This window comes from Arachis ipaensis, chromosome B2, assembly GCF_059453495.1.
Source record: "Arachis ipaensis isolate K30076 ecotype BB chromosome B2, ASM5945349v1, whole genome shotgun sequence".
Classification (NCBI taxonomy): Eukaryota; Viridiplantae; Streptophyta; class Magnoliopsida; order Fabales; family Fabaceae; genus Arachis; species Arachis ipaensis.
In genome coordinates, this window is record NC_142437.1 from 63,953,212 (window position 1) to 63,963,742 (window position 10,531).

The 10,531-nt window shown below is 41.5% G+C and overlaps 1 non-coding gene across 1 annotated transcript; it reads right to left on the minus strand.

The window, feature by feature from the left end:
* Nucleotides 1-381: 381 nt before the first annotated feature.
* LOC148574149 (small nucleolar RNA R71) lies at nucleotides 382-488 on the minus strand. Its single transcript, XR_015906413.1, has one exon. It is a non-coding gene; the product is annotated as a small nucleolar RNA R71 (small nucleolar RNA).
* Nucleotides 489-10,531: the final 10,043 nt, after the last annotated feature.

Genomic DNA, 10,531 nt, shown 5'->3' on the forward strand with positions numbered 1-10,531 from the left:
GCTGGGCAAGAGAGAAGAGTTCTGGGATCTTACATCAATCCAAACCCAGGAAACTGTGGAAGTAGCATCCAAAAGCCAACCATACATGCCAATAACTTTGAACTTAAGCCACAGCTCATCACCCTTGTTCAGAACAACTGTTCATTCGGAGGAGGTGTCCAAGAAGACCCCAATCAATATCTAACCACCTTCCTGAGGATCTGTGATACTGTGAAGTCTAATGGTGTTCATCCTGACACCTATAGACTGCTCCTATTCCCCTTCTCACTCAAGGACAAGACATCTAAATGGCTGGAATCCTTCCCGAAGGAGAGCTTAACAACCTGGGAAGATGTGGTGAACAAATTCTTGGCGAGATTCTATCCTCCTCAAAGAGTCAACAGGTTGAGAGCTGAGGTTCAAACTTTCAGGCAACAAGATGGTGAGACTCTCTACGAAGCATGGGAGAGGTTTAAGGATCTGACAAGAAGGTGCCCACCAGATATGTTTAATGAATGGGTATAGCTACACATTTTTTATGAAGGCTTTTCTTATGAATTAAAGAAGGCAGTAGACCACTCATCCAGGGGATCTCTGAACAAGAAGAAAACCATTGAAGAAGCCATAGATGTCATTGAGAGTGTAGCCGAGAATGACTACTTCTATGCCTCTGAAAGAGGCAACACTAGAGGAGTGATGGAGCTAAACAACGTGGATGCACTGCTGGTCCAGAACAAGCTGATTACCAAGCAGCTGGCTGACCTTACCAAGAAGATGGAAAGGAGCCAGGTAGCAGCAATCACCACCTCATCAGCAACTCAAGAAGGAGTAAATGCAGAGGCAGAGGGTGATCAGGAACAAACCAACTACATTGGAAACTCACCCAGGCAGGCACCTGATCCATACTCCAAGACTTACAATCCTGGTTGGAGGAACCACCCAAACTTTGGGTGGGGAAACCAACAAGATCAAGGCCAAGATCAGAGACGTCACAACCCCAACAACAATGGAGCTCACCAACATTCCACACAGAGATCATATCAGCACCTACCTAACAACACACCTCAACATCTATACCAAAGCCAGAATGGCCCTTCTCATCACTCCAACTCCAACTCACCATCATCTGAGGACAGACTCTCAAGGATTGAGACTCTACTTAAAGGCATATTGACGTTAGGATTTTTACTAGTAAAGAATGTCATAAAAATAGTCGCGTTGTAGATATAGTCTCTAAACTAACAAAAATCCCTTCGTACAAACGTTTTGGGTGTCACAAGTAACAAACCCCTTTAGAAATTGTTAATTGGGTATTCAAACCTCGGGTCGTCTTCTCAAGGAACTACGAGGAAGTATGTTCTTATTATTGGTTATAAAGGTTGTAATCGGGGTTTAGAAGGTGAGAAGCAAGTAATTTAAATGACGAGTGAATTAAATGGCAATTAAAAATAAATAATAACTGTGAAACAACTTTTGGCAAGATAAGGGAAATTAGAAGTCCAACTTAGTTATCCCTCTCAACAATAATGAAAGTTGTATCTTAATTCCACTTGGTCAACCTTTACCAGGGCAAAGGAAAGTCAAGGGACTAATTAAATTGACCTTTGAATCCTAATTATTTCCTAAGAAAAGGTTGGGATAATTTAAGTTCAGCTCAATTAGCAAGATACGATTATCAATTATGTTGAGTTTAATAACTGTTGAGTTACTAAATTCTTAACCAGAACCAAAAGGGGAGAAAGTAAAATTGCTGGAATAATAAAAATATCCTTAGATAGGAAGCAATGGTGACTTAAATCAAAGAGAACAATCATAAACTGAAAATACCTCAATTATCAATAATTCAAATAACTGTCTGTAACATGGAATAATTCGTAAATCAAATTATAATAATCAATTCAAATGTTGGAATAAATAAATAAAAGTAAAACTAAAATAAAAGAACATTAAAACCTGGATCCAGGGTTACTCCCAAAACAAGAAGAAGTCCTAAATCCTAAGAGAGAGAGAGAATCTCTCTCTAAACTAAATCTAAATCAAAGAAACTAGAAATTGGCGAGCTCCCTCTGAATGGATGCATTCCTCCACTTTATAACCTTTGGTCTATGCTGTCTGTACTTGGATCTGGGCCAAAGAGGGCTTCAGAATTCGCTGGGGGCATATTCTGTAATTTCTGGTGCGTGGCCTCTGTCACGCGTCCGCGTGGGTCACGCAGTCGCGTCATCTGGAGCTTTTCCTTTCCACGCGGTCGCGTCAGTCATGCGACCGCGTCATGTGCATTCTGCTTAAGGCGCGCGGTCGCGTCAGTCATACGGCCGCGTTGCTGCTGATTCGTGCTTGGCACGCGATCGCGTCATCCATGCGATCACGTGAATACCAGTTTCCTTCAATGCTCCGTTTTGCTTTCTCCTTCCATTTTTGTATGTTTCCTTTTCCATCCTTTAAGTCATTCTGCCTTAGAAAATCTGAAACTACTCAACACACTAATCATGGCATCGAATGGAAATAAAGATAATTAAAATAATTAATTTTTAAAGCTTAGGAAACATGTTTTTCTCAATATGACATAATAAGGAAGTAAAGGTAAAACCATGCAATTAATGTGAATAAGTAGGTGAAGAGTTGAATAAATCACTCTAATTAAGCACAAAAGAACTCATGAAATATGGGTTTATCAACCTTCCCACACTTAAACACTAGCATGTCCTCATGCTAAATCCAAGGTAAATAATTAAGGTTAAAGTGATGGAATATCATGCAATGCAACCTAATTTAAATGCAACTACCTAAATGAATGATGCATCATGCAATTCTAATTTATTCACCCATATATAAAGCTTACATGTAGCCAAGTTAATCCACATTCTCAAGGAGTCATGTATGTATATAGCCAAACTTTAGATAGTGATAAAGTGCTTTTACAATTGAGATGGGAGAGAAAAACATTTTAAAAACTTGCAAGATAATTAAATAATTTAAACAGAGATAAATGTTAATGAGCTATTGAACCCTCACTGAATTTTGTGTTTACTCTCTAATCACTCAGTGTTTATTGGGTTAATCACTCTATTCTTCTTTTTATCCTTGCTTTCTATGACCTTGTTCTTCATCTAACCAATCAACAATTATCGAATATAGACATACAAAAGTCATGAGGTCTTTAATTAAGGTTGTAATGGGGCCAAGGTAAATGTAAGGATTTATGTATAGGGTCAAGTGAGCTAATAAGTGAATCCTTAATTAGACTAAGATTTCACCATACATATTTAGCAAAACAAAACTTCTCTACCTATTTTCCCATATTATCCCACTTATTGTTTACATGCTCATGTTTCACTTTTTATTGTTTTATTCCATGTGCATTGCTTTTATTTTGCATTGAGGAATTCTTTTGTATCCTCTTTTACTGAATGCTGAAAAATAACTTCTTTTTTTTTTTTTTGATGCACATGGTAATTGAATTACTTTGATTTTCTCGTGAGCATGCTTCTCTAAATTTTATTTTATTTCTTTTGATTTCTCTACCCTTTTATTTCTATCATCCATGTTCCGAATAAGTTTTTCACATTTTAATCTATTCATAATTTTTCTATCTTAAGCTAACCAAGGATTCACTTGGAATTTTATTTTGTTTTTCTGCTTAAGGCTAGTAGTGTGGCTAAATAGAATAAAAGGGGATTTAAAGGCTCAAGGGGGTTAACAAGGGTGATGTGAAGGGTAGGCTATTTTGGGATAAGTGAGCTAAAATCAAGTAATGGCCTCAATCACTCTCCTGGTATGTATCTACAATCTATAATCAGACATATAGATTAAAACAAAGTAAAGAACATCAGAATATAAAAGAAGGGCGGAACACACACAGGAATAAAAATTATGGTTTGAATGTAACCATACAATTAAGCTCAAAACTCACAAGCTATGTGTTCTCTAGCTCAAAAAATCATTTATCACTTATGTATGTCATGTAGGTTTAGTTAAAAATTCCCATTATTCTCAATGTAAAACTTATATTGAATGGCTTTAAAGTTCTAGTGTTTATCCTTGATAAAGTGTTGTCAACTAACATGTAATGCTATATATACAAGGTGTGGGTTGTTTTGATTCTGTTAAAGTCTCTAGTTTACTTCCTTTTTCTTTTCAATCTATTCTGAGTTATCTTATGCTAAAAAGGGTAAACTATACTAGTCAATCCACAATTTCTATAACTAATAAGTTAGAATTGCAACTAAACTAAGTGGCTAAAATATGAACTAAAAATGCAAAATGCAAAAATAGAGTAAAAATACGTAAAGCAGCAATGTATAAGTACTCAGTAAAAAGAAAGAAAAAATACAGAAAAATATCCAAAATAAAAGAAAAAGATGTAGTGGTTCACCAAAATAAATGCCAGAGATGGCGACCTCCCCACACTTAAAATGAAGCATCGTCCCCCCGATGCTCAATCAAGCCGGGTGTGAAGGAGTGTCATCACTGGTAGGGATGGTAGCTGGGGTCTCTGTGGCGGTGGTGGGCTGAGAGTCTGGCTGCTGTAGAGGGGGGACTGACTGGATCGGGATCTCCGGATCTGCAGCCTCAAGCTGATGTGGGGCCTCCTGCTGTGGTGTAGTGTGCTCTGTGCCTGCCTGCTGATGAGGCTCCTCCTCATGCTCATCCTCCTCCTCCTCTGATGGCTCTGATGGTGTGTCGGGCTCGGAGGGGATGTCGGCGCCCTGTCTGATCATCAGCTTCAGATGGGAATAGCGTCGCCTGCTGCGGTGCTCCAATCTCTCATACCGGCGCCTGTTACGGCGCTCCATCTGATCAAGCTGGCGGAATAGACAGTGCACGAGGCGATAAACCGGCTCAGAGGTGGGTGGAGGTGCAGTGGTGGCAGCAGGGGTAGCTGGGGCAGCTGTGGATGAAGAGGGTCCAGCAGACGGAGGGGCTGTCTCATCAGGAACAGTGACAGGTGGTGGTGTGTAGCCCAAAGCAAGGAAGTTCCTGCTGTGAGGGATGAGCTTCCTGCAGTCCGCTGCTGGTGGTCGCTCATCGGCATCCTCCCAAGGCACATCAGCCTGACGGCCTAGCCGTGTAACCAGATAAGGAAAGGGGAGGGTTCCTCGGACGTGGACCCTGGCCATATAATGCCGGATAAAACGAGGCAAGTACAGATCCTTACCCTCCAGCACACACCAGAGGAGGGTAATCATGGCAACCGGGATCTCAGTCTCATGAGTACTCGGCATCACATAGTTGCTCAAGATCTGATGCCATAGCCGAGCCTCATCATTCAAGTACACTCTCTTGATCCCTCGAGGCATAGTGGTGTCCTGACCCATCTCCCAAGGAACAACAGGGTCGAGAGCTATCCGCGCCTTCATAGCATCCCAATCAAACCGCATCTGGCCCATGTCCTCCTCAGCCTGTGCATAACCATCTGGCTGATCGGACTTGGCTGGGAGCTGGAGAATGGTCTCTATGGCCTCCTCAGTGACCAAAATTTGCTTTCCCCTCAGGTTCACTGCATCTAGGGTAGTAAGGTAGTAGTTGCAATAGAATTCTCGTACCCAAGATGCATTGACCTCTGTCAGTGGTCTCTCCAGAAAGAACCAGCCCCTTTGCTTGATTTGCTCAGTGGTGTATTGCTGGAGGGCTTCTGGAATCTTCAAGGTACGTTCCAGGTATAGATTTCTGGAGTTTGCAAAAGTCGGGTACTTCAGCTCACAGTACCGGTTTGCAAATTTTATAGGATCAGTCGAAGGGAGCAGCTGGTTAGCTTTTTCTTGCTGTGTGAAGTTCTTCTCCCGCCATGAGGAATCGTGCATTAGAGCAATGATAGACTGGGAGGAATCTCCTCTCTTGCGCTTGCCAGTAGCCTTGCCTTTGCCTTTCCTATGTGAGGCAGACATCCTGAAAAACAGAAAACTAGGAAATGGATAAAATAGGAAAGCAAATAGGCAATTTAAACAAAGGAAACTCAAAGCGGTAAGGGAGAAATAGAATAAGGAAAATGAGTAATTGGAATGTAATTGAATTAATGTTAAATGGAATGAAAAAAATCAATATGCCATAGTGAAAAAGTTAGAGGAAGTGAAAGTAATCAGAAAAGAGATCAAGATGGTTAGTATGGGAAAAAGAAATTAGTAAATTAAAATTAGTGAGTTAGGAAAGTAAGTGGCATAGAAAAATTTCCATGTAACACGGATTCACAGGTAAGAATAGAAGTACTCATAATCGAATAAAAAAACAGGGTGATGCTGATTCGAATAGAAAAAAGAAATCAGAAATTGGAATCAGTGAATCACAAATGCAGGTTATGAACCAGGAAATCAAAGAGGATAAGAAGGTGGCCCTAGCATTCATGAAATGGTTTGGGGGAAGCAGAGTAAAACAGAGTTGCCAAGCCAAAACAAGAATGAAAACAATTTTCAAAAAATTTGGGCAGCATTCCGGCTAAAATTGGATTGTCCCGGAAAATAAACAGCAATCATATCAGTTCATATGAATTAAAAAAAATCAAGCTGCATGTACATAGATATAAAATAAACATAAAAACTCAATGTAAACAGCAGCAACATTTCAAGAAAGCAGCATATGAATCAAGATTATAGCAGCAACAGATTTGCACATAGAATAAAACAGAAGTAAGAACAGTGCAAGTAAACAGACCTAGATCCACTAACCACGGCCTAAGCTACCTAACAACCTAAAAATCCACTACAACATGCATATCTATCTATCCTAATGATGAACAGAAACGGAAAAAAAGAGTACAGAAAAAAAAACGACAAACGAATAAAAGGGGGTTGCGTTTTGCGGAACCTGGTAGGCAGAAGGGGTGGAACGGGGAAGAAGGTGGCTGCGGCGGCATCCGGCGCGGTGGCGGGGCACGGTGTCGCAGTGGCGGCTGAGGGGGGCAGTGGTGGAGAGGGTTTAGGGTTTGTGATAGAAGACGGGAGGGGGGCTTGCGGGTGGGTGGCGGAGGGAGGGGGGCGCAGCTGGATGGCCGGCGGTGGTGGGCAGTGGTTGCGGTTGGCAGTGGTGGAGAGGGGAGGGGAGAGGAAGAAGGAAGAAGAGAGAGAAGGGGAGGGGGTGGTACGACGGCGGCGTCTGGGCGGCGGCGGCGTCGGGGTGGTGGCGCGGTGGCGGCTGGGTGGTGCTGGGTGGTGGTTGGAGGGTGAAGAAGCAGAGAGGGAGGAGAGGGTTGGGGTTGGGGGGGCTGCGCGACTGATAGGGTTCGCGGGCTGGGGGGTTATATTTTCGAATCCACGCGGCCGCGTGGGGCACGCGGTCGCGTGGTTGGGATGAAAATGGGGGTGATGCGATTGCGTGAGTCGAGCGATCGCATGAGAGGGGGGGAAAGAGGGGTGACGCGATCGCGTGGGTCGCACGACCGCATCGCTGGAATTTGTGCTAAACGCACTACTCCAGCGCCATTTTAGCGCAACTCTCTGTCTCCTTTTGGGGTGATGTGCAATCCATGCGACGCAATCGCGTCGCTCACGCGGTCGCGTGGGATTGATATTGTGCAAGTGACGCGATCGCATGGGGCATGCGATCGCGTGGGCCAATTTGTGCGAAACGCACAAGGGCCACACGATTTCAGCCTAACTTTCTGTTCGTTGGATCCTTACGCCGATATATATCACGTGGCCGCGTGGGTCACGCGGTCGCATGGGTGGTGTTTTTCGCGATATGACGCGATCGCATGGGGCTTGCGGTCGCGTCGTGCAACCCTATTTTTTTTTAACTGAAAAATGCAGGATGCAGTGATTAATATGAATGCTATGCATGATTCCAGGTTAATGTTAAAATAAAAAAATAAAAAAAAAGTAAATTGAAAATAATAAACAAGAAATAGATTGAGAAAGAAGCGACCATACCATGGTGGGTTGTCTCCCACCTAGCACTTTTAGTTAAAGTCCTTAAGTTGGACATTGGAAGAGTATCCTGTTATGGTGGCTTATGTTTAAATTCGTCCAAAAATTTCCACCAGTGCTTGGAATGCCAATGGCCTCCGGGGTCCCAAACTAAGCACGCAAAGCTTCTGAACAACTTTAAATATATTGTTAGGCTCCCGGGATGACAAATGTCAGAATAAACTCCAGGATTCCAAGCCTTGCTTTTAAATCCGCCTCCGTCTTGATCTACATGTCTCCATTCGGGCGGGTTAAAAAGTAGAATCTCACCTTGGTGACCAAACGTTTTCCGTGATCCATGTGATTGAGCATGATACCAATCCGTGTACTTTGAAGTGAAGCGTGGAACCTTATTGAACCTTGTGCACCAGCTCTGAGTACGAGCCATTTCCCTCTTACTCTTAAAGCCACAAAGAGCTCTAAGTTGGCCATCTGTTTCAAGCAAACCATATTCAAGTGAATAAGTAAAATTATAGGTTAAGGATTGTACCCACTTGAAGCTTTTATTAGGTGGTAATGGCCTTGGGATAGGTGTTTTTGGTGGTTCTGCAAGTTCTGTTTCCTTGTGCTCTTCTGTGAATTCTTCCACTTCCTTGCAAAGGTCTTCAATTGTATCTGTATCCTGGTCAAAGTCTTCTATGTCTTCCTCATCACTCGAGTCATAGATTGGAGGTTGAGAGAAATATACCTCCGCATCATCTTCATATTCACTTGAGGAAAATTCTTCGATCTCAGAGAATTCACTTGCGGACGCAAGTTCATCACTAGGAGAACTAGACTTGTGACTATCATCATCAAGGAAATTTGCTCCTTGGATTATTCCGTCTGATTCTTCGTAAACGACTTGCCTTGGAGATTATACGGTATCCTCCTTAGCATCAAATGTAGCATCTTGGATGGAGTTTTCCTCAATTCTGGATTCCCAAGGAAGTTCAGCATCTCCTAGATCTTCAACCAACTCTTCTTCTTGAACAATGACAGCTTCTTCCACTTGTTCTAGTACGAATTCATTCTCTGTCTTGTCCACTGGAGTCTCTAGTATTTCTTTCATGCTACGCTCTTCATCGGGCTGTCCACATGGAGCTGTGGTTGGTCCTTGTATATTTGAGCGCCTAGTGGCCCATTGAATTAGTGCTTGCTCCAGTTGTTGAATGGTTGTTTGAAATTTAATTACTGTTTCTTTTAGGCGATCCTCTACTTCGCGGTTTGCCAGGCTTGGACATGATACAAAGGAAAGTGGTGATGATTGGGAACGATTGGATTGGTATTGGGGTAAGGAAGGATCATATGATGGCGAATGGTGAAGAGAAGCTTGTGAGTGTGGTGGTTCGAGGTTATGTTGAAAGGATGGTTCATATGCACGGGGTGGGGCTTGTTGGTAGTTACAAGGTTGTCCACCATGTCTTTCAGCTGAGTATGCACGGTAGAATGGTCTTTGTCCAGGATATCTCGGAGGGTGTTGCTGCCAAAAGGGTTGATTAGATCCTCTTGGTTCCATCCATCCTTGATTGGTCTGACCTTGATGCACATTCCTGCTGTAACTTCTATTTCCTTTAACAATATTAGAACCAAACTCAAAGCGAGAGGGGAGAGTTCATAGTAGCAAATAAAGATAAAAAGGAAAAACAAAAATAAATAAATAAGCAAAAGAAAAATATTTACAATAACCAATAATAAGGCACACGTTAGCATTTCCCCAGCAACGGCGCCATTTTGACGTTAGGATTTTTGCTAGTAAAGAATGTCATAAAAACAGTCGCGTTGTAGATATAGTCTCTAAACCAACAAAAATCCCTTCGTACAAACGTTTTGGGTGTCACAAGTAACAAACCCCTTTAAAAATTATTAACCGAGTATTCAAACCTCGGGTAATCTTCTCAAGGAACTGCGAGGAAGTATGTTCTTATTATTGGTTATAAAGGTTGTAATCGGGGTTTAGAAGGTGAGAAGCAAGTAATTTAAATGACGAGTGAATTAAATGGTAATTAAAAATAAATAATAACTGTGAAACAACTTTTGGCAAGATAAGGTAAATTAGAAGTCCAACTTAGTTATCCCTCTCAACAATAATGAAAGTTGTATCTTAATTCCACTTGGTCAACCTTTACCAGGGCAAAGGAAAGTCAAGGGACTAATTAAATTGACCTTTGAATCCAAATTATTTCCTAAGAAAAGGTTGGGATTATTTAAGTTCAGCTCAATTAGCAAGATACGATTATCAATTATGTTGAGTTTAATAACTGTTGAGTTACTAAATTCTTAACCAGAACCAAAAGGGGAGAAAGTAAAACTGCTGGAATAATAAAAATATCCTTAGATAGGAAGCAATGGTGACTTAAATCAAAGAGAACAATCATAAACTAAAAATACCTCAATTATCATTAATTCAAATAACTGTCTGTAACATGGAATAATTCGTAAATCAAATTATAATAATCAATTCAAATGTTGGAATAAATAAATAAAAGTAAAACTAAAATAAAAGAACATTAAAACCTGGATCCAGAGTTACTCCCAAAACAAGAAGAAGTCCTAAATCCTAAGAGAGGGAGAGAATCTCTCTCTAAACTAAATCTAAATCATAGAAACTAGAAATTGGCAAGCTCCCTCTGAATGGATGCATTCCTCCACTTTATAACCTTTGGTCTATGCTG